The 21,801-nt window shown below is 48.7% G+C and overlaps 1 protein-coding gene and 1 long non-coding RNA gene across 4 annotated transcripts in view; one reads left to right on the plus strand and one right to left on the minus strand.

Moving 5' to 3' along the window:
- RAB11FIP1 (RAB11 family interacting protein 1) overlaps positions 1-21,801 on the plus strand; it is a 399,061-nt gene that overhangs the window by 188,646 nt on the left and 188,614 nt on the right. The gene's annotated exons all lie outside the window — the stretch shown is intronic.
- Positions 1-21,801, minus strand: part of LOC130595616 (uncharacterized) — a 96,192-nt gene that overhangs the window by 34,147 nt on the left and 40,244 nt on the right. Inside the window, exons 2-3 of one of the 2 annotated variants that reach the window (XR_008971353.1) lie at positions 14,812-14,992; positions 5,845-5,988 (exon numbers count right to left, since the gene is read on the minus strand). This is a non-coding gene — a long non-coding RNA (uncharacterized LOC130595616). Of the gene's footprint in view, positions 1-5,844; positions 5,989-14,811; positions 14,993-21,801 lie in introns of those variants that run through there. The other variant, XR_008971352.1, reaches the window with a different exon arrangement.

Below are 21,801 nucleotides of genomic sequence, written 5' to 3' on the forward strand. Positions count from 1 at the left end.
ACTATTCTATGATTCTATGATTCCAAGTTCAGCTTTGAGCACATGGGTTTTACTCTTCCAGTGCCTCACATTTCTCATAGGCTGGTCTCTGGTTAGGGGCTTTTTGATCTCATTCCCCAGAACAAGATGTCTTTGGCCTGACTGCTTTCCCTGTGTCACCTCAGCAGTCATTTGGCACCAGCAGAACCAACCCGGTGCAGAACTTGGACTGACCCAAGCATTGCAGTGGTGGAGCAGGTACTTCTGCCTTGCCCCAGCCCTGCAGGGCACTCGTCTGGTGAGATACCGAGATCCACGCTCCCTCCAGGACTGGCCCTTGGTGTGTAATTCCCAGCACTGACCCAAGGTAGGACCTGTGCATGCTGTGGCAATGCAGATGGAAGGATAATAGCCCTGCTTGGTTTATCATGTTCGTTTCTGTCTGCTCAGAATCTGTCATCGTTTTCACTACCCGGAATAGCTGTCACTCCAGTTTTGGCTCTAGGATCCTGTTTTGATTCCAGCCCTTATCGAGTTTATCTAGAATCCTTCTGCTCGTTTAAAAGCAAAAAAAAAAAAAAAAGAAAAAAACCAAAACCCACCCCAAAAATCTCATTGTGAAAGTGCTTTCAGGAGGGGTTTGTCTGAGTCGAATCCCAAAAGCCCTGCACGGGTTTGATGCACTCCAGCCCAATTGCGGCCCTGCTTTTGAAGAGCTGTCTTGATTAGGGGCCCGCCAAAGTCTTTGAGAGTAATGTGATTTGCTGGAGAGCCACAGGATAGCTTTGCAGCAACGCTGATGCTCCCGCTGCCAGCTTAAATCAGATACCAGCCTGACCTCAGAAAGCAGTGTCTCTTCCTATAAATTTTGGCATCACATTGAGTTACATCATTCGTGCTGCATTATGTGCTGTTACAGACAAGGAGTCACACAAGTTAATGTGGCATCTGGCTGGAATTTAAAGGCAAATGCACAGGGCTTGGAAAATCCAAACCCACCTTTGCCCTCGGACACTTGTGGCTGCTCTGCTGGCCTTGCTCACGGCCTGGGCAGCTCTGCTCAAACAGGGTAGGGATGTGTTTCCTTGCAGGTAGAACTCCCCGTAGCTACTTCTGAAAGGGTTTTCCTCTCCTCTTCCCTTTGTTTTTGGCAGTGAAGATGAACAGCAATTGTTCATCTTCTGGAGCACAAGCTTTGCTGACTCGAGCTCCATATGGGGATGGTACCAAGCTCAAGCAAGCATGGGCACACTTGGGGAAGAGGTGGGTGAGGTGGGGATGCCCCACTCTTGTCATCCCCATGCCCTTTGCCTTGGCTGTGCTTCTCTGGGCACCCTGTGCCAGCGCCTCAGCACCCTCACAGGGACAACTTCTGCCTAAGAGCTCATCTCAGTCTCCCCTCTGGCAGGTTAAAGCCATTCCCTTGTCCTATCCCCACCCTCACATGGCGGGACACGTGGTGGGTCATCACTCCTCCATGGGGACACATGCTCTCACATGCTGGGCTGTCCTTGCCGGACCCAGATTAATCACTGCGCTCCAGCTTGCCATTGAAGCAAAGAGATTTCCCAGCCTGTCAGCACGCTCAAGACCCCCTTGGCCCCCCCAAATATACTCATCACGAGTCACAGCCCCCTCGGTCCAGGCGCAGGATGAGCCCCCAGTGTAGGCAAGAAACCATTCTCCTCCCCATTTGCTTTCCAGCCCATGACGTTACTGACTGGCAGCCCCTCAGCGAGAGCAATCACTACTCACAAATGGGCACTTCTCTCATTCCTACTTCATTTGCTCCCAGCTGCTTTACAGCCCCCCCTCACCCATTAACCGATTAGTAGCTAATTTAATTTGCTCTATCAGGACTGCAGCCCACCGAGTGTCATGGTGGATGGACACAGTAAGTGCTGGCTCCGCTCGCCAACCGCCCGCTGCAAGAAAGTGGGTCACGTTCAAAGTGACACAAGCCAAGTTCCAAGCACCTGCCCTGAAAGGCTGGACAAACACTGCTTAGGTCCCAAAGAATCCCTGACCACCTGCACCCCACAGCCAGCACTTCCAGCTGCCCTTGCCTTGTGTTGAGGGGAGATGCTGCAAGGACAGGCACTGATGTCCATTAAGCAGCAAAACCTGGTCCCGTGTCCTGGTTTCAGGCCCTGAACAGGGCTGGAGGAAGGTTACTTTGGACTTAGTTTCTTTGGAAGAGAGCTGGAAGTGGCCTCGTCCCAGTTTTTAATTTAATCTTGCGCAGGATAGAATATTTCATATAGTTATGATGAAACTTTGAGTCATTTCCCTCCATTCATTTCCAGTTTTTAGGCTATGTTAAATTATTGATTTCATTTTATACAAGTTCTAGCTGCTGTCCGTTTTAATATAGGGGGGAAGAAAGAAGCGTTTTGGGTGTTTCTTTCTGAGCACTACAGGGTAAGACAGGCAGAGAGATGGATGCACAGATCTGTGTGCAATTAATCCACTGCAGGAATCTCCCAGAGAAGAAAACCTGGTTTCTGTTGTGCTCGGAATCTGACTGATGGTACCAAACACCTCTGTTCTCCAGCAGTGAAGCCCCATTGTGCAAGCACCAGTAACCAGACAAGGCACCAGTGAGCAGCCAGGAGGTTCCAGCCCCCTCCACTCCACCTCCTGCCAGGAAACACCAACAGCTTGGAGACAGAGTGGGACAGGGAAGAGCTGATGGGTGGGAAGGAAACAGACCATAGCATTATGAAGCACCTGGTGAAAAGCTACAAATGGATGGCTGTCTACTGGGCTCTGCCTTAAGAGAGTTTTTCACTCTAATTGTAATTGATGTTTTCCTTCGTCCTTGTAAAATGGTTTAGTGGTTTGGAAATGATTTACAAGAGGAATAAATATGCAAAACCGGGGCAGGTTTGGGTCAGGCTGCAGCTCCTTCCTCTGCAGATGGGCTGCAAGGCCCCGTGCTCAGGTCGATACCTCAAAGGAACAAATACTTCTGCCTTGCTTGCCTGACGTCCCCAGAAGGTTTCTGATCTAACACTAACCTAGCCAAAGCATATGAAGTGTTGAGAGTGTTTTGTTAGATCAATTCTAGGCCAGTGCTGCTGGAAACTCATAGAGGGGAGGGTGGGATTCTGTCTGCTGGCTTTGAGAACAAAGCTGTCTTCGTTTTCTCTGCTGTTTTGCAGTTAGTAGAGACTGCTAATGAATGAGTGTAACTGCTCACATCCACTCCACTCCCAGGTATCACCTACATGCTTTAAAAGCTAGCTAAAACATCCCACCCTCCTTGCTGATCCAAGGGAAGGATCCTGGAGGAAGAGAGGAGAAGAATCTAACTGTTCTCCTGGAGGAGGATGTAACTACGGGGACTCCAGTTTACAGGGGATAAGGGAAACTGTGTAAGGAACAGTTCACCCATGCAGAGCACGCTGCCCCTGCCTGGGAATGCGCGTGGGATACAGCACCTTTGAGCGCAATGACTTCCCCCCAAACCCCACAGATATTCCCAAGACGCCGCTGCTGTTGTTGTTATTGTTGTCGTTATTGTTATTATTCCTTTAAAAAGTTCCTTCTGAAGGCTGCTGTGCTGGTGACATTCCCTTCAAACCGCAATAACTAACCTGTCAGAGCCTACAAACGCTGACAATACAGCACCGTGTGGGGCTGACTTAATAAACCTCATTTACATTCATTCTGATTCGCTCAGGCATTGAAAAACATTTCACAGGGAAAAAGAAATAAGTAGGAACCTCTCCAAGCTGACATGATGTTTGCTGATATGATACGAATGGACTTAATAGCAGCACGTATGAGAACATGCATTCCTTCCAGTATTTGCAAATGGGCTTCTTTTTATTTACTTGCAGGTTTTTCTCCCCCCCTCCTCTTCTGTGCTGGAGCACAGCCATGACCATGTCTCTGTGCCATCAACACACCCAAGCGCTCCTGTCCTCCCTGTGCTGGCATGGCCCATGGTGGGGGGGTCACTGTACAGCACATGGGGGATTTGTGCTGGGGTTTTAATGGTGGTGCTCCATAACCTCTACTCCCCAGTTTCCCTTCTTAGAGCTGCCTGTTGGCTGCTCTTCCTACACCAGGCCAGCCAGCACTACCAGATGTGAAGGCCTGTCTGGGTTCTGGTTTTGGGAGGCAAGAGCTCACCTGCACTGTTCTGAGCAGCAGAGCCCATAGGTTTGGCCAACAGCCACCCCTCCATGTCAAAGTGTCCTCATAGGCTGCCTTGGATGAGACATATTCAGCAACTCTGAGCCACAAGTTTGGAATCTCCCCAGAATGCTTTGTATATCCCTTTCCTGAAGTTCCCTGTATGCTTTGCATCCCTTTGCTCCCAACCTGCATCACAGCACCCAGCTGCACACACCAGACCCTGCTGCAAATGCGTTACTGGGAGTTGCACTACAGCCTGCATAATGCTGGAGGAATCACAATCAGGCCAAGAACTTATCTTACCTTGAAGAGTGATAAACACACGAGGCATGGTGCTTTTGTTGTTTCTGCTGAGCTTTTCCCTGCTGACATTGGTTTAAAGTAAGTTCCTCTTGATTTACGTCTGTCGAAGATCAGAATGGAACAGGACGAGCTTCAGCAGAATAGGATTGTGCAGATGAACACATGGGGCTCATTTAGTTTCTCTTATCTGATTTGCATCACAGGGAGAGACAGTTTAATTTCAAGCACTGGCCCTGAGCAATTGAGAACAGGGGGAAAAAAAAAGGAAAATCCCAGACCCTGGAAAAGTATCATAATGAAGCAAGACGCAGAGGTATGTGGGGTTGGGAAGCTATCCGGAAAGGGGGAAACTACCACAGATGAGAAACAATGCCAAGTGGCAAGGTTTAGAGAAGAAGATTCTTTGCAGTGCATGCAATCCAATGGAACTTAAGGGAAAGCTCAGCCCACGGAGCATGGACCAGCCTCGTACCCGCCCGAGCCTGCTCTGCTCCTGCCCGTCCCCATCCGCAGCCTGCGGTTGGGTTGTGGCTGGTTCAGCCTCTGAGATGTTTTCAGTCAAACACTCGGATATGTTGTTCCCTCTTCTCCCCCTCTCCCCTTGCTCCTGCAACCATCACCTTGTCCAGACTTGGGCAAATTGACAAAGCAACGGGATAGGGAAAATTGAGTTGTATCATATCCCCTTGGGGAGTCTCACTTTCCTGCCTCTATTTGAAAGCGCTCATTTCCTACATCTCCTGATGAGAGTTCCCATCGACCAGTGACCCCTAAATGCCTATGCCAATCAATAGTCCCCAGTATCTTATTGACAGGTCTATTGACAGCTCTCCCAGTGCAGGAGAGCCCAGGCAGCAGCCAGCCAGGAGCTGGCAAGGGCTGCTTCAGGAATAGGGAGAACTGGGCTAGTATTGACACTGTAAGGAGACAGTTCACTGTGCATGCAGGGAAGATGCATCTGTTAAGGCAGCCAATAGATTTCCCTATTGTTTAACAGCAGCTGCCTTATGGAGAGAGGGGAGCTCCTTTGCATGGTGGCAGTGCTACCCCATAATACACACAGAGCTGCAACCCAGGCCCTGGGCTCAGTGCTTTGATCAACGGCAGCTCCATGGCTCAGGTGAGTGGAGATGGGTGATCCCTTCCCACTCTGTCCATGAGTGTCTGCAACACGGTCCTGAAAGCAGCTATTAACAACCCACCAAGAACTCCTTCCTTCTGTCCCTGGCTCATTGTGCTCTGGCCAAGCCACCTCTCCTCCACTCCCAAGTGCCTGCAAGCCCTTGGTTACCCATGCAACAAGAGGAGAGATGCTGCCCACAAAGCAGGAGGAAACCTCGAGAGCCCAAATTCACACCATCTCCCACAGCATCATTCTCCTAGGCTCCTTCTCCACCAGCAGACAGTCACCAGCAGCCTTAGGGGGGCTTGGGGACCCCAAGCTCCCCCTCTCTCTGCTCTTGCATATCTCAGAGCAGCCCCAGGAGCAGGAGCTCCATGTGGATGGGCACGCAGTGTGCTTACAGGAAATGCTCCAGCCCAGGCCTTCAGAGCCCACCGCTCATCCAGGCGAGGGGAAAAAATGAGAGAATATTGAACTCCTAATGCACTGTAATTACCAAATGATCCTATCTCAGAAGCAATGGCACCCCATGGGATTTATTGCTGTATTAACAGTGGTTTGCCATTGCATTACTTAATGAATAATGTCTAAGCTAATAGCACACCAAAAAAAATAGAAAAAAAAAAGAGAGAACACAACTCCAGTGTAATTATTATTTCTTCTAATGCAGCCACTTCTTACATAAATACCCATCTCTCTTTATTGGGTTGGTGTTTAAAAAATGTTTCCTATTAAATTGCCATTGGTGCAAGGCATCTATTATGGTTGCTACTGGTACTTTGGCCATACACAGCTGTTTCGATGCTCTCGCACAGCCAAGTGACCACTGGCTTCCCAGCCCTGGTGCCACCCTCGGCTTGGCTACCTGCATTCCCAAAGAGCTGCAAAGATCTCAGCTGTGCAAACAGCCCAGCCTCTGTTTATTTTGGTAGCCTCACAAAATATTTATGGAGAGTTATTCGAGCAGAAAGGCTGAATGGAGATCATTGCAATGTGTCAAATTAAAGAGTGCTTAATGCTGCCTAATCTCCTGGTAATTACTGTTGTGGCAGCGGATGGCATTAGAGCTGGGTAAGAAAGCTAATGACAGAGAGGAGCCTGGCTGGGTGTCAGGGTGGGGAGGGAAGCGGGCTTCTGCCATCAGCCAGAGCCAACAAGTAGGTCTTCTCTCTCTCTCTATCTACTACAGGACCCAGTCAGTGTATCAGCAGCATCCTCACTCATGAGTACAATTAGTTACTTGTACAGTAGCAATACACCAAGCCCTGAAACGCTGGGCTCTGTTTGTGCCTTCAGAGGGAGGCAGCCTATGCCCCACGGAGCTCAGCATCAATTAAATCAAAGCAGACAAGGAAGCCTTATTATCTCCACTGTAGAGCTGGAGAATTCAAGTACCCAGAGACTAAGAAACCCAGCAAATACTAATAAATGCTCCTTGGAACTGCTGATGCTTATCTGAACTTTGCAGAGTTTGTGGCACACTAATTACGGGGGTTGCGTCTGATTAGCTCTGCACTCACCAGAGGATGATGGTGCCTATCTGGGCATCCCACACATGGATCACTGCTGTGGTTTGAGTGTCAAAACCAAGCCCATCTGTGAGGCAAGTGGGACTTCAACCCCCACAGTGTGCCTAGTTTGTGTCCTTGATTAGGTCAGAAGTGAGTGGAACAGAAGGGCGACAACCGGCTTGATGGGTTTCAGAGGCGCGGCTGGACTGCTCTGTTTAGAGGTATGTGTTTAGAAGTACCAAGGAGTTACTGGACACATTTCCAAGTGAACACTAATTTTGCTCCTTAACGACTCTTCTTTCTCTGCTTAATCATAACCCTGGTTTTGCAACAGCAAACCCACTGCCCTGGCAACAAGCTGTGATGTCAGAAATGGTGGTTCTGACATCTTCAGGGGAATAAGCAGGAGCGGCTGATGAATGCTGGAGCAAGAAAGATCCATATATTGATGCCAACTACCTACTGGAAAAAGAGCTCTCTGAGCTCTCTCAGATACACAGCCCCAGACAGGGCACAGTTTCTTGGCAGAATAATGTGATTCAGCATCTTCCCCACCATCAGCAGCTCTACAGTAGCACAAGGACCATCACAAGTCGACCCCTTTGTACTTACGCAGATGTCTTCTCTGCTACCACCGACTGCATCTTGTGTAACCATGGACATGCCAGGAGCTCACCGAGAGCCTCAGGACTCTGTGTCTCCCACCAGCTATAGGCCAGGACTGAGGAGAAGCCATGCAGTCCAGTGCAGAAGGCGGCAGGGATGGAGGGATACGGGAAAGGGCTCGGCAAGGGGAGGGAGGGATGAACCGGTCTGTTCCAGTTAGGGAGCTCAGCAAGCGAGAGGTTCATCATTAACTGTCAAACAGGGGTTTTAATCAGCCCTGCTCCTCGGCGGAAGATAGATTTAATATCAAGGCACATTTTCAGAGCCATTAGTTTAATTATGACAGGTGTCTGCAAACTGGATGGCTCCGCTTTCAAGCTCTGAATGACAGCGTTTAATTCTCTGGGCCCACAGGGGCCACTGGGGTACTTTACAAAAATGAGCTTCCATTAAAGCATAAGTGTTTCTTTCTTCCTCCCTTTTTTTTTTTTTTAATACATATATAAATATATATTTCTGTCCTTTTGTTCTCTCCTCTGCTGACAAAATGAGAAAGATCAGAAATTGCCCTTTAGTGGAAGGCAAAATAATTTTCCTTGCCCATTAGGATTTATATCACAGGTTAGGAAGGCTGCGCCCTGTGTTCTCTGACCAGGCAGCAACACAGCAATTTGCTGCTTAACCTTTGCATTATCCATCTGTCTGCAGTGTTTTCCCAATAAATAGATAAATAAACAATAATAAGAAGTCATGGAAGCTCTGGATGCTTATAGGATGCTGCTTACCTCAAGCAGAGATGGAAGCCAGATCTGAGCCCACCACTGGTGGTGCAAGCTTCAGTATCCAGCTTGTGCTGAGATGGGTGCTGCCCATCTCCCACCTCTGCCACCACATGGGGAAGGTACACGCAGGCTTCCCAGATCAGAGTCCTTCATTTGCATCTGTTTTAGGCACCAAAAAGCCTTCCCATCGCCCTTGTTCCCTAAAATAGTGGAGCTTTAACACGGCTGCACTTGGGGCAGGGAAGGGTAAAACCTGCTGGGACTTGTACAACTTCTGGGAAGTTTGGGTTCACTCTGGTAATGGATATGTAGGGGGTCAGCAGAGCTACAGCCTCCAAGACCATTAAGTGTTAAGAAAGTAACAGATGAGGAGAAGACAGACAAGGTATGAAGAACTGCCAGAAAGGGTAGCAGTATGAGCCTGTCCATTATAGACACCAAGGGCTCAGTACCAGAGGACCCAGTCAGGGCAAAAGGTTCAGAGGAAGCTTGTAAAACCTCCCCAAACCCCCCTAATCAACGGGAAAATCAACGTGACAATTTATCTTCAGTTCTGTTACCCAGAGAACCAGTTGCTTTGGCCCATTCTTCACACAGCAGCAGCAGCAAAGGTTTCCTCTGCCCTTCCTGTGGTTATCAGATGGCCTTTGCTGTGGTCCCTCACACTGGAGCTGCTCCAGAGCTACAGCATTAGTCTCCCAGAGGATCCAGGACTCTCAACATGTCCCAGCCAGCCAGCAGCACTCACTCTCTCAGACATACCCTCCAGGCTGAGCTCGTTTTCAGGCCTGGGTTATTTCATAACCCAAGCTCCAACTGACCCTATTATTTAGCACTCAGCTTTGGAAGTGTTTCTTAAAATGAGGACTCCAGGGTGGCTGCACTAAAGTGAGGCAGAGAAGTAACTCACCCAGTCACACCGCCGGGGCTCCAGGATGATGGGCTCCTGATGCGGAGAATGGGGGCTGGACCGAGCCTTGTCCATTGCCCAGGGAATGGGAGCACCCGGAGCAGTGTGCGGCCCTGCACGTGCTGCTATCCTGGCTGTATGGTGACCTCTGCTGCAGAGCAAAGCAGCTGCCAGCTACACACAGCAGAAACAGAGCTGACATGAATCTCTGGAGGAAGGGAGCAGCTCCCACTCTGGACATCACCTCAACCTCCTGCAACAGCCAACACTCGAAGCTCCTGCTGTGCCTGCCTGTAACCTCCATCACTTGTTCTCGGGTCCTGCAAGAGCAGACCCATCATATGTTTGACAGGACAAGGAGGAATGGCTTTAACCTGCCAGAGGGGAGACTGAGATGAGCTCTTAGGGAGAAGCTCTTCCCTGTGAGGGTGCTGGGACACTGGAATGGGTTGAACGGAGAAGCTGTGGCTGCCCCATCCCTGGCAGTGTTCAAGGCCAGGTTGGACACAGGGGCTTGGAGCAAGCTGCTCTAATGGAACATGTCCCTGCCTATGGCAGGGGATTGGATAAGCTTTAAGGTCCCTTCCAATCCAAACCAGTCTGGGATTCTGTGTCAGCATCGCAATTCCTGCTGGGAACCCCAGAGAGCAGAAAAGGAAGTTAAAGGGTACAGTGCTCAGACAGCCTGGGTTGTGCTGCAAACAGTTCCTCAGCAAGAGAAATATTTCTCCACATCTCCCAATACAAAATTCACCCAGACCAGGTCACCTCAGAGTTTTGCCCCAGCATCCCAGCCTTGCCCTGCTGCTCTGCCACCCGTTAGCATCACTGCCTTCACTGTGCAGCTCTGCAGTCGAGCTAGCTTCAAACTTTCCCAGGCAACGCTCCTGTGTAGGAAAATGCCAGGCTGGCACAGTGCAGTGCTCCTGGGGCCCGGCTGGTTTCACACAAGTGCTGACACAGCAGCAGGCAGGGACTGAGCAGAGCCTGCCAGCTCTCCAGCCTGGCTTGGCTGCCCAGGAGCCCCGGCTGCCTGGCTCCAAGGTCTCTTGGCAAGAGGACAGCCCTAGACCAGGGTCTGTCAGCACACGGAGCCCCCAAGGCCCTGATTCCAGCCCCTGTGCAGTCTGGAGTCTTTCAGAGTCTTTCTAAAGGTCAAAAGGAAATTATCACTTCTACTTTTCCCCAAGTCTGATTTCGAAACAGTTAAGTCTCCAGCCAGCCCTAAATGCTGTTATTTCTCACTCCTAATTCACAGGGTCCCTTGTTATCTCCACATGTCCATGACCTTTCTGTCATGTGTTTAGGAGCTGATGAATGGTAGTTAAGACATGCCAAACTCATTCCATTCGTGAGACAAACCACACCAGTCTCAAAGGGCATCAGGGAAATCACTTCTCATCCAGCCCTTCCAGCCCCTGCTCTAAGCACAAGAGACAACAGCTCAGGTCTCCCCTGGTATAAACCAGCAGAGCTCCAGGTAGAGATGACTGCACTGTGCAGTTAAGCAGAGCCTCCCAGGGACCTGCCCTGAGCACCGACAGAATGTTAAAGTCGTTTGGGACTTCTTTTTCTTTGCATCCATTTATACAATGAACTTGTTTAAATGATGTTGCCAAACTCACACATGCAAAACCGGTCCAGATAGACCCTGACATTCAATACTTAAAGAGGCTTACAGACCTGTAAGGGGGGTTTAAAAAAGCATCTAGGTGATGGAGACACCAGCAGGAACTGTTTTTAAATGGAAATCAGATGCATAATGTATTTTGGAGAGTCTATACAGCCCTCCAGCATCCAGTCACCTCTTGCATCTACAGCTGCTCTGTAAAGATGGAGTGTGGGTGCTGAACTCCAGAAAGCCACTGGGGTTTCATGGGAAAGGGATCCTGTCAAGATCCACGACCAAAGCTGACAGCAAAGTTGCTTCCATTTCTCCATGACTTTCCAGTTCCTTACAAATGAACACTGCGTTCCAGAACACAATCCTCCCCTCCCTCTTCCTCCAGTCTGGAAGTGCCCCTGCCTTTTTGTTCCTCCCCAGAAGGGGTCTGGCAGGTTCTAGCACAGGAGGAACCTGGGAGGAAGAGCCCAAGTTACTGAAGCCCAAACACATAAAACTGCACATATTCCAAACAAAGAGCATGGGAACTTGGCAGGAGAAGAGGGTGTCTAAGTTACCAAAGCAGCCATAACTCAGGGGCTGACAAATGATGTGGGTTTGAAATGAGTATTTACTCTGGTATTTAATAATACAAATCAGAGCGTGGAAACTCCATCACATTGCCTTTAGTGCCTCCAAGTCACTGAGGGCTGTAAGGACCAAGCACTGCTGTGGTTTATATAACTCAGTGCCTCTCTTGCAATGTTTTACTGCAGAAAAAAAACACATAATCAGCAGGGAAAGGGATTCCCTTGCTAGTTTCTAGGCTAGCATTGTTTCTGGAGCTTTGGAGCTCGGAGAGGCATTGAATAGTGCAGGGGAACAGGCCTACCAGCTCCCAATCAATCTTGCTATCTCCTGTTGAAAGATACGTCTCCAAAACATCTCTGCTTCAGAGCAGATCTGACTCAAGTTAGCAACACCAACTAGTTTCTCACCATGCGGCAGCATCTCACCAGCAATCCAGCTGCGCAGAACCACAAACAGCACATGGGCTGGCACGGGATGGAGGAGGGGATGATCTGTTATGCAAGTTCCTTACTGCATCCCACTGAGGAAGAGAGTAACAAACAGTGAGCTGCCACTGCAAAGCCTAAAAACTGCTCGTCAGCAGCTCAGCAGAAGAGATCTCTGGGTTTCTTTTTCCTATTCTCATAGCAATGAGCTGTGGAGTTTGGGTCTAGATTCAGGCCAATTTTAGGGTTTCTTGGTCCTTCATGGGTCTCAAACACACAGGGAGCTGCAGTTCAGTTAGACTGCCCCAGGATGCTGGATGCTCTCCCTACTGAGCTCATATGTCAACCATCTTTTAATGCAAAGGATGCAGCAGTGATCTTCAGGAAGGTTTGGATCCTTGAGGTATTCTGGCCTGATTTTGTAGAACTAAGAAGCAGGGGCTTAAAGTTTAAGGTCAAATCATCATATCAGGCGTTTACTGCAGTCTCTGCTACCCCACAAAGTTTGTTGAGAGCATGTTCTGCCCCAGACCCAGGCAGAGGTGAGATTTCAGGTCACCCTGGGACTAGGCAAAGGTAAAAACAACAGCCCATGTTCATGCCTTGAAGGGTTGCTGCCTTGGCTTTCCCCCCATGTTCACTAGGCTTTTTGTGTTTTATTTTAAACACAAACCCAAATGAGAGTGGCATATTCCTGTTTTTCTAGGGAATACTGCTGGAATGACTAATTGCTACAGCAGTTCACCTCTTAGGCTAATAAACCCAGCCCAAGTGAATGCAGAAAGGAATCTATTGTTTTCAATGCGTAATAATGGGGAAAAGAGGTTTTTATGACTCTCCCTGACCTTTAGAAGGAAGCACAGAAAGTGGCTGGACAAAGCAAACAGGATTCTTAGGATGAAGCTGTCAGCAGTGGGTGCCTTTCTTATGGGATGGATGCTTTAAAACTCAGGTGGAGATTCTCATGTCCACTCCGTGTGAACCAGCCCAGTGTACCAGCCCTTTCAAAGGGGTGCTTACCGGTTGCTGTAGGGGGAGCTTCAGTTCAACTACAAATGAAATATACAGTGAACAACCCCAAATCAATGGGATCTGACTTTGTTTTGGAAGAACCCATTGGTTCCAATTTCCCATCCTCAACACTCACAGTACTGCCAATAGGAAACAGCCCAACAGACACCCCCCTCCCAATCAGTATTGATCCACAGGTGGGTTAATTTGGGACAGTAACAAATAGGGTCAGAACTGACATCTAAAAGGCTTACAAATGGCCAGAGGTTTACAACTTCTTAGCACCCAATAACCCCAGCAGTTCACACCACATCTGAAGAGCAGCCAGACTGCAGCCAGCGCTGAGTTACAACCAATCCCTGACCTGGCTCTGAAGGGAATACCTATGAACATGCTGTTTGCTATGGGGATGAACTTGACCCTCAGCAAGGAGCTCATCCTGCCTGGCAGCCAGCTGGGTACTTATCACAAGTAATCAAAAGTAAATAAACCAAACCAAAACATGGTTGTCACATTGCAAAGTGGTATTAATCACTCAGGGTAGAAACCACTACATGACCTGAGAGAACAAGTCAATGTGGTATTTCACCTCCTTCACCTTGAATGCCATGAGCAGTGGAGTGAGGAACAGCACTCAAACCGTCCAGCCTTCAGATGCATTATCAGAAGAGAAGACCAGCGTTAATACCCACACATTTTCATCACACAGAAATACCCTGTTGCAGTTCCAGGACCTGGGAGATGCTCTGAGCATGCTACTTTTTGGCTGGGGAAGCTGCTTAAGCACACAAAAGGTCTATATTTAACCATTCAGCTTTTCTAAGGCAGCAGCCATTCTTCCCTTCCTCTTCTCCACAGAGAAAGCACATAACAACACAACATAAACTGTCAGCTGAGCCATGAAAAAGCATCTTTCCATGATTCCACAAGGAGTACAACAAACACGAGGAAATGAAACTGCTGGAGGAATACAACTGCATTGAGACCAACAGGTGATGGTATTGATGAGATATAGATGGTCAGACAGAGTGGTGCTACTTGCCACCAGAAGCTCCATTTAGCACTCTGGGAAGCACTTAAACAGAGGGGTTTGTTCTGGCATTGTTTGAGGCTCCTCTGTCCTGGACGCATGGCACCCTAGGAGATGCTCACCACCCAGCTTGGATAGGGACGATGCTTCTTAGGTACATGCTGCTTGTGGGGGGAGAGGTTTTCTTGCTGCAGAACCATGCAAGGAAGCTACAGGGGCCTGGGGAGGATCCTTTCTCCCTACTTTGGCTGCAGGGAGAGGACCAGACACACATAAGGGGCTCTGTGGGCATACAATGGGCCACGGCCACCATCAATGCACTCAGGTAAAAACACACCGAGGAACGTCACAGAGAAGAAAGCAGCAGAGCAAAGCTTGAGAACTCCCTCAAGGCTTCAAGCAACCACAGCCCCCTATTCCTACTGCTGTAGTACCTTATTATTTGAGTCCAAACACATGATTTTCAGAAAGCTGACTCAGGGCTTTAATGCTTGGGGTCACCAACACTGTGCGCACAAACACTCTGCAGAGGTTCTGCTCACCTGCAATTCACACCAACCTGGGGGGAGCCAGCACTTAGACCAGCAAACCTGTAATTTCGTTTGCAGCTGGTGGTTTAGTTCCTGCTTTCTGTTCTGACCTTGGTATTTCTGTGCTCTCAGACAGATACAGCAAATGGAAAAACCCCACCAGTCTGCTCCCATGCAAAGCTGTTTCATCTCAGATGAGGTGGGGAATTTTTATGCCTGGTGGCAAATCCACAACCCATAATCCCAAGTCAAAAGCATTACCTGTGGCAAACAGGCTTCTGCAGCAGCACAGGGACATGGTCCCTCGGAGAAACCGGCAGGAATGTTCTTAAGGTCAAGTTCTGACTCCGGGAGGGACAATACCAGGTTTCAGAGGCTGGCAAGCAGTCGCCTTGCTGCTATTCAGAGCAGTGGGAGCTTGTTCATTTGTCTTTCACTGTAGCTAAGATAGAAAATAATAAAAGGGGGAAAAAAACCAGACCCATCAACACAAGCACAAAGATCAGCTCTCCAGAAAGCAGGCTACAATATATAGGTTACAGTTTCCTGCTAACACAAACCAGTATGATTTCATAGGCCAAGCTAATTATTTTTAGGGCAAGCATAATCAAACCCAGGTGATTTGCCTTTAGCCATTTCTTCTTATCTTCACACAGCTCCGGATCATTTCCCCACATGGCAAGCAATTCCAGCAGCCCCACGTTGGGAACAGGCAGCTTTTGTCCGAGCCCGCAAGATTACACAGAGGTTAATGTGCTTCTGCACTACAGAACTCGGGGCATTGTCTCGTGCGTTGTAAGACGTGCTCGTGACATGCTGAATTCAGCTGATTTACAAGAGCAGCAAACCAGAAGGTTTTCCCCCTGGGAGCCTTCTCCTAACTATTTCCTCATCAGGATGCTGGTGTGCAGGAGTCGGAGTCGCCAGCAGACTCCATGACCCTCCTTGGGCAGCCTGTTTCAGTGTGCTGCCACCCTCAATGCAAAGCTCTTCCTCACGAGGAAGAACCTCTTATGGTTTAGGTTAAGGCCACTGCTCCTTGTCCTGTCTCTGGGCACCACTGAAGAGAGTCTGGCACCATCCTCCTGGCACCCACCTTTGAGATACGTGTATGCATTGATTACATCCCCTCTCAGCCCAGCTCCCACAATCGCTCCTCCTAACAGAGATGCTCAGACCCCATTCTCCCTCTTTTGCTCCACCTTTGCTCCAAAGCTTCTGGTGCACGTCCCAGAGCCTGCCTTAGGTCCCAGTCCCTGAGAGTGAACTAACTGCAAGCGGGACGTTGTGTGAAGGGGGAAACATGGAAAAGGAGGAAATCATTTATTCTGCAGTGCAGGGCACTTTTGTGGCTGCTTTTATTCAATTGTGTCTCTCTGCAGGGTATTAAATGTAACACACGTTTAAGCTAACTCTGGGGTGCCCAAGGAGGAGAGACAGGGATCTTTCCTCGGCATTTATTTATATCAAAACACATATTTGTATTGAAGAAGTATTGGCTGTCAGGCTACCAACACAAACTCACTCTTGATGCAATAAAACTCACAGCCTGGTCAGCCCTGCTAACAGTAACCTTACCCCAGCATTTAATTCCCATTTCCAGGTTGAGAAAACCAACTCAGCTTGATAGGAAGGGAAAAGAGCCACCAGCACCCCAGGATCCTGCAGCACAGGGATGGCACTCGGGCCCACCACGTCCCTGAACAAGCCATTTCCAGGAGAAGCCTGTTGTATGGCATAGGAAAACCATGACAAAAGATCTTCAGGAGGGTTGGCAGCACGGGAATTTCTGGCTCTGTCGTCTCCCTGTTTCTGCGACCAGCAAAAGATCCATAATTCTCACACTTAATGTAATTCCAAGGCATCTAAAGTGATTTACAGTCAGTTTACTCAATACTTTCAGCTTTATTTAATGTAACAGTTATGGCACATAAAAAGTTTATTGAAAATCCTTTGGGAGTATGATTGAGTAAGAAACAGTCATTGCTAATACCATTACAAGAGCTGAAGAGAAGGATCCCAGCATGTTCTCTCAGTGACCTTTCTGGCTCTGTGATCCAGGGTTACACCAGGAAATCCTCCCCTGCTCTCCAAGGGGAACGGTGCCACGTTGTGGGGAGCAAAGAGCTTGGGAGGTGCTTATCTGACATGGTGAGCCCTGGGTCTGCTCTGCCAGCGGGATGGGAAGGAAAGGAAGTTCTGGGAAGCTGAGGGGGGAGGAATTCCCCTCCTGCCAAACTCATTTATGCAGCTATTTATTTTCCTATTTGCCGTTTGCAAGCAGGGCTGAATCCCTCCTCTGCAGAGCAGAGGAGTTGCTCTGGGTGGGGTTGGGATGAAACCAGGGCTGCAGCGGAGTGAACTGCATGGATCCTTCCCAGCTCGGCTCCCCGCGGGGCTGCTGACTCTTCCAGCATCACCAGTCTGTGAAGCTTCTCCCCAGATGAGGAATTGCAAAAGATGTTCATTTGCCTTAGCAATTAACAAACGCTGCTTTTACTATCATTATGGCAATAACTGTAATTTAATAATTGCCAACACTCCTGGTGATAACATCCACAGTGGTAAGCATATCTCAACATCAGCTTGTGTTGGATATCCTCGCAGCGCTGGCAGCCCACCAAGCTTGCCTGAGACAGCAGAAGATTCACATTTATCTTAAAGGGGCAGAAGAGGAGCAGGGTAATTATTGCTGCACCTAGAAGCTCTGATCACAGACCAAACCCAGGCTGGCCATGGGGCACCAATGCAAAACGCCACGATCCCTCCTGAGGATGCTGGAGTGAGTGCTCAGATTCCTCATCCTTGAGCCATGGCTCAATGCAGGCTTCAAAGGAAGCCCTGGTTAGTGCCTACCTCCATGGGCAGCCTCTGATGTTTGGGGAGGTAAGGGCAGAATGTGCAACCTTTCCTTAAAGCTGGGCTACTTCCAAGATCTCTTTTCCCAAACCTGTTTTCACACACAGGCATGGCTTGTTTGCCACCCATGTTTTCCAGGAATCCGAGGTGAAAGGTGTGTCATGAAGAGCCAGCAACCCCGGTGTGAAATGAAAGCACGCTGAATAAACTGGAACGAAGAGGGAGTAAGAGAAAAACATGTTCCACATGTGCGTGTTCCATAAACAGAAAAAAGGTTACAGTTTTTAGATAAGGCAACTGTGATGGATTGTTTCTCTGTGTTTGTCAATCAAGTATTAAGACTTGCAGAATTAAAATCAGTGCAGTTCAGAGACGGATTCCAAGCTCTCCAAAACATCAGGTTTGGCATTTAGATAGCTATCAAGCTATCATCTCTAGACAGACAAACAGATAGATGGATGGATGATTTGGAGGAAAAGATGGAGACATTCTTTCAAGACTTCTTTTTTTTTGTGTGTTGTTTTCCAAGCGATGATTTGCTTGTGCCAAGAATTCAGCCTGGGGAAAAGTCCAAATGCAGCATTTCCTCCAGCTTAAACTGGGGCTTGGCCCAAACCGAACCTTGGCTCCAAAGACCTGCTCTCAGCAGGGACACGCAGAAGGCGATTTGGTGCCTGTCTTAGCCCACCCTGTGTTAGCAGAGCATCAGCAGAGGAACGGACACCTGCCTCTGCCCCCAGAAACCCCATGTACAGGTGCCCAAATGTTAATGCTGAACAGATGGGGGGAGAAAAGCAGCATTTCATGCTGGGACTGGCAGAGCAGGCTCCAACAAGTCCACTATTGTTAGACAGAAATTCCTAGAAACAGATGCAGCAAATTCAGTGCTTCGGAGCCAGTTCTGGAGTTTGGGGTCTGCTGGGAGAAGCCTGTGTAGCTTATGGATTAATGTGCTATTATTACATTACTCTTTAAGCTTCAAAGGTCTGCCAGGAAACCTAAGCCCACTATCTATTGAATGACATTTTAAGAACAAATAATACATTAATATATTTAATTTGAGAATAAACACATACATTATAGGAAGGGATTTTGTCTATGCTGATAAGTCAGTGCCTGACCTTTCCGCTGCAATCCCCGGGTGCTGAGCCATAGAGAACCTCTTCCAGAAACCTTTGCTATCAGCTGCGAAGCGAGAGCCCTTCCGCTGGTCCTGCGGGCTCCGGACTGCAGCTGCCACGATGGTTGGAAATGGGAGCTGAGCCCTAATTATCCCTTCGACACTCATCTACAGCTCCACTAAATCTTGTTGCCTCAAATTAGTTAATCAATTAAGTGTCAAACCACAAAATGTTAGTGATTGTGGCCTGAATTTATTGCCTTGGCACATGTTTCCATCTGCTGATGGGAAGATCTGGGGCTGGCGCTTCCCCCATCCCATTAGGAAAGGGTGAATGAGGCCAGGCCCAGAAAGAAATGGGTTGGGAATGCAAAGTCCTGCACCCAGGGAGGAGCAACCCCGTGCACTGGGATATGCTGGGGGCCAACCGGCTGGAAAGCAGCTTTGAGGAAAGGACTTGGGGTCCTGGTAGGCAGCAATGAGCCAGCAACATGCCCTTGTCACAAAGGTGGTTGGTGGTATCCTGCACTGCACCAGGCAAAGCACTGCCAGCAGGATGAGGGGTGTGATCCTTCCCTCTGCTCAGCACTGGTGAGGCCACATCAGGAGTGGGGTGTCCAGTTCTGGGCTCCCCAGTACAAGAGAGATGTGGACATACTGGAAAGAGTCCAACAAAGGACCATGAAGATGATCCAGGAACTGGAGCAGGATGAGGATGAGGATGGGCTGGGACTCTTTAGCCTGGAGAAGAGAAGGCTCAGGGGAGATCTTATTAATGTGTATAAATACCCGAATGGAGGGTGCACAGAAGATGGAGCCAGGCTCTTTTCAGAGGCTTTGAGGTCCAGGACAAGAAGTAACGGGCCCTAAACACAGGAGGCACCACCTGAACATCAGGAAACACTTCTTTCACTGGAAGCAGGACTGAACACTGGCACAGGTTGCCCCCTGAGGCTGGAGTCCTTGGTGATATTCCAAAGCCAATGGGACAGGGCCCGTGCATTGGACGAGGTGACCTCCAGAGATCCCTTCCAACCTCAGCCACTCCGTGGTGCCTGAACCCTGAGTCCTTACATGCTCGATACGGGCTGTTAGGATTACAGTGAGTCAGAAAGTCCTGTTCCTGCCGTGGGATAACTTGGGAGGCTTTAGATGCTGATGACTTTTGCTGGGATTCTTTTCAGCTTCCGAGGTGGTTGTTTTTGAAGCATTTCAAAGAAAAGATAAAGCTGATAACTGAAACATGCAGCCTTTTTTTTTTTTTTTTTCCCCCAAAAGTCGTGAAAATATTCAGCTTTGGAAAACATTTCTGGTCAAAAAATAAAATAGTCTGTTTTCTTGGAAGCAGTTCCCAAAATCCATGTCAGCCTTTTCAGTGTCTATCTGAAAGAGAAAACTTTAAAAAAAGGTGGTTTTTTTTTCTTTAGGTTTGTTTGTGGTTACTGCAAAACAACCAAAAAGACTTTCCAATGGAAATGGCAGCTCTTGGTGGAGAGGTATTTTTCATTCAAATGATGTTTAGAAGAGTAATATTGACCCAGGGCTGATGTCTGCAAGAGCTGCATGGCCACGGGTCATCTTCTCCCTATTTACAACCCCTGGGGCCAATGCAGAAACGAGATGAGTACCCGATTCTTGGGGTGCCCAAGTGAGGTGAGGGATGCTGAGCCACACTGGCAGCAAATGGGAACGTCCTCGTCGGCGCTGTCGTTGTCCTGCTTCTGCTGCTCAGTTACAAATGTAAATCCAAAGGGAAGACTTTGGGCAAAAGCAGCACAGGGCGATGGGGGGAAAAACTGCAAAAAGGAGGTTTATTGATCCCCAGTGGAGATTGATGGCACAATAAGAGCAGGAGGCGAAGAGTGATTTTGCTTTTGAAAACGTTGATGAATAAGCACTCAGGGGCAACAAATAGCTGGACTCAGGGAATGATGGACGGCAGCAGGGGAACAAGATGCATTTTTATAAATGGGTGAAAGGAGAGGAGGACTTATTAAAAACAATGAATGACCACACGTGGCAGGGATCTGCCACTGGGGAGAAGGCAGCCATTGATTTATGTGCACTACTGGCATTTGAAAATTCAATAATAACATTGACAAATGAGAGGCAAAGCTGGCCAGAGGACAGCAGAGAACTTGGAGTGGAGAAAGAAAATGCCAAGGTCAGGATGAAGGAACAGAAAAACATGCTTATGTTGGAAAGGTTCTGAGTTAACTCATCTATATAAAGACATGAAGAAAAATCACGCCGGGATCAGAGCTCAGCAGCCTGACTCTGTGGCATGAACTGGGGAGAGGTAAATGGAGGCATTGTGGCATCCTGTGGATCTCTCTGTGGGGATATCTGCTTCCTGACATGGGGAGCAGGGATCATTTAATCTTCCCCTCCTGCTTCCAATAAGCTGGTGCCTGGTGCTCCCTGGCACCTCGAGAATTAAATACCCTGCGATTTCTAAGGACCCCCCCCTGCACAAGCATTGCACCGCTGAGCACAGGCACATCCCTGCACAGCCTTGCTCTTTGCATCACTAACTGGGACCATCTTGATGCTCCAGCAGACACCCTGCAAGGGGCATCCAGAGCAGGGTGCACAGTGAGATGGGGAAGGAACACCCTGGCGAGCAGGAGCTGCTGGAGATGGTTTTCAATCTGCAGTTAGCCTACGGCTGAGCAGTGAATGAGAGGAATATGCTGCTGGTGGAGCTGCCACATCCCAAGATCCTCATGTACCAAAGAAGCAAAGAGGAGCTGCCAGCATCTTTAGGCTGGGTAAGTCTTTATTAGGACTCAAAAGTGGAGCATTCCTCTTTCCTTTCACCTGCTCAGGGAAGGATGGTAGAAAAGCCTTGTTGCAACAACCTCTCCTGAACTAAAGAGCCCTGAATCTTAGAGGCCCATGGAAAAAAAGCAGTAATTGAACTCATCAAAGCCATCTCTGGCTACCGTTTGAATAATACCTTGTCCTCACCGGCCTGCAGAACGTAGCACGGCACATAATGTTACCTTAACATTTGATCCACTTAATAAGCCCCCCCATTTTTGCTCCTCCTTGTCTTCTGGCTCAGTTACAAACGGCAGTTAAAGAGAACAACCGGCAGGAGAGACCGCCAAGAGAACACGAGTGAGAATGTGGCAGAAATGTGCTTTGCTCTTTCTCACCATGCCTGGCCTCCCTCCGGGCTTGTATTCATCTATGAAGATGTCTTTTCTAAATGCTACAAGGTCAGAGGTGTGGATGGAACATAATTCTGTGCATCAGTGTGCTTGGCT

The sequence above is a fragment of the Pezoporus wallicus genome, unplaced genomic scaffold, assembly GCF_028554395.1.
Source record: "Pezoporus wallicus isolate ANWC-B61680 ecotype Strahan unplaced genomic scaffold, APGP_CSIRO_Pwel_v1 contig_2348, whole genome shotgun sequence".
Lineage (NCBI taxonomy): Eukaryota > Metazoa > Chordata > Aves > Psittaciformes > Psittacidae > Pezoporus > Pezoporus wallicus.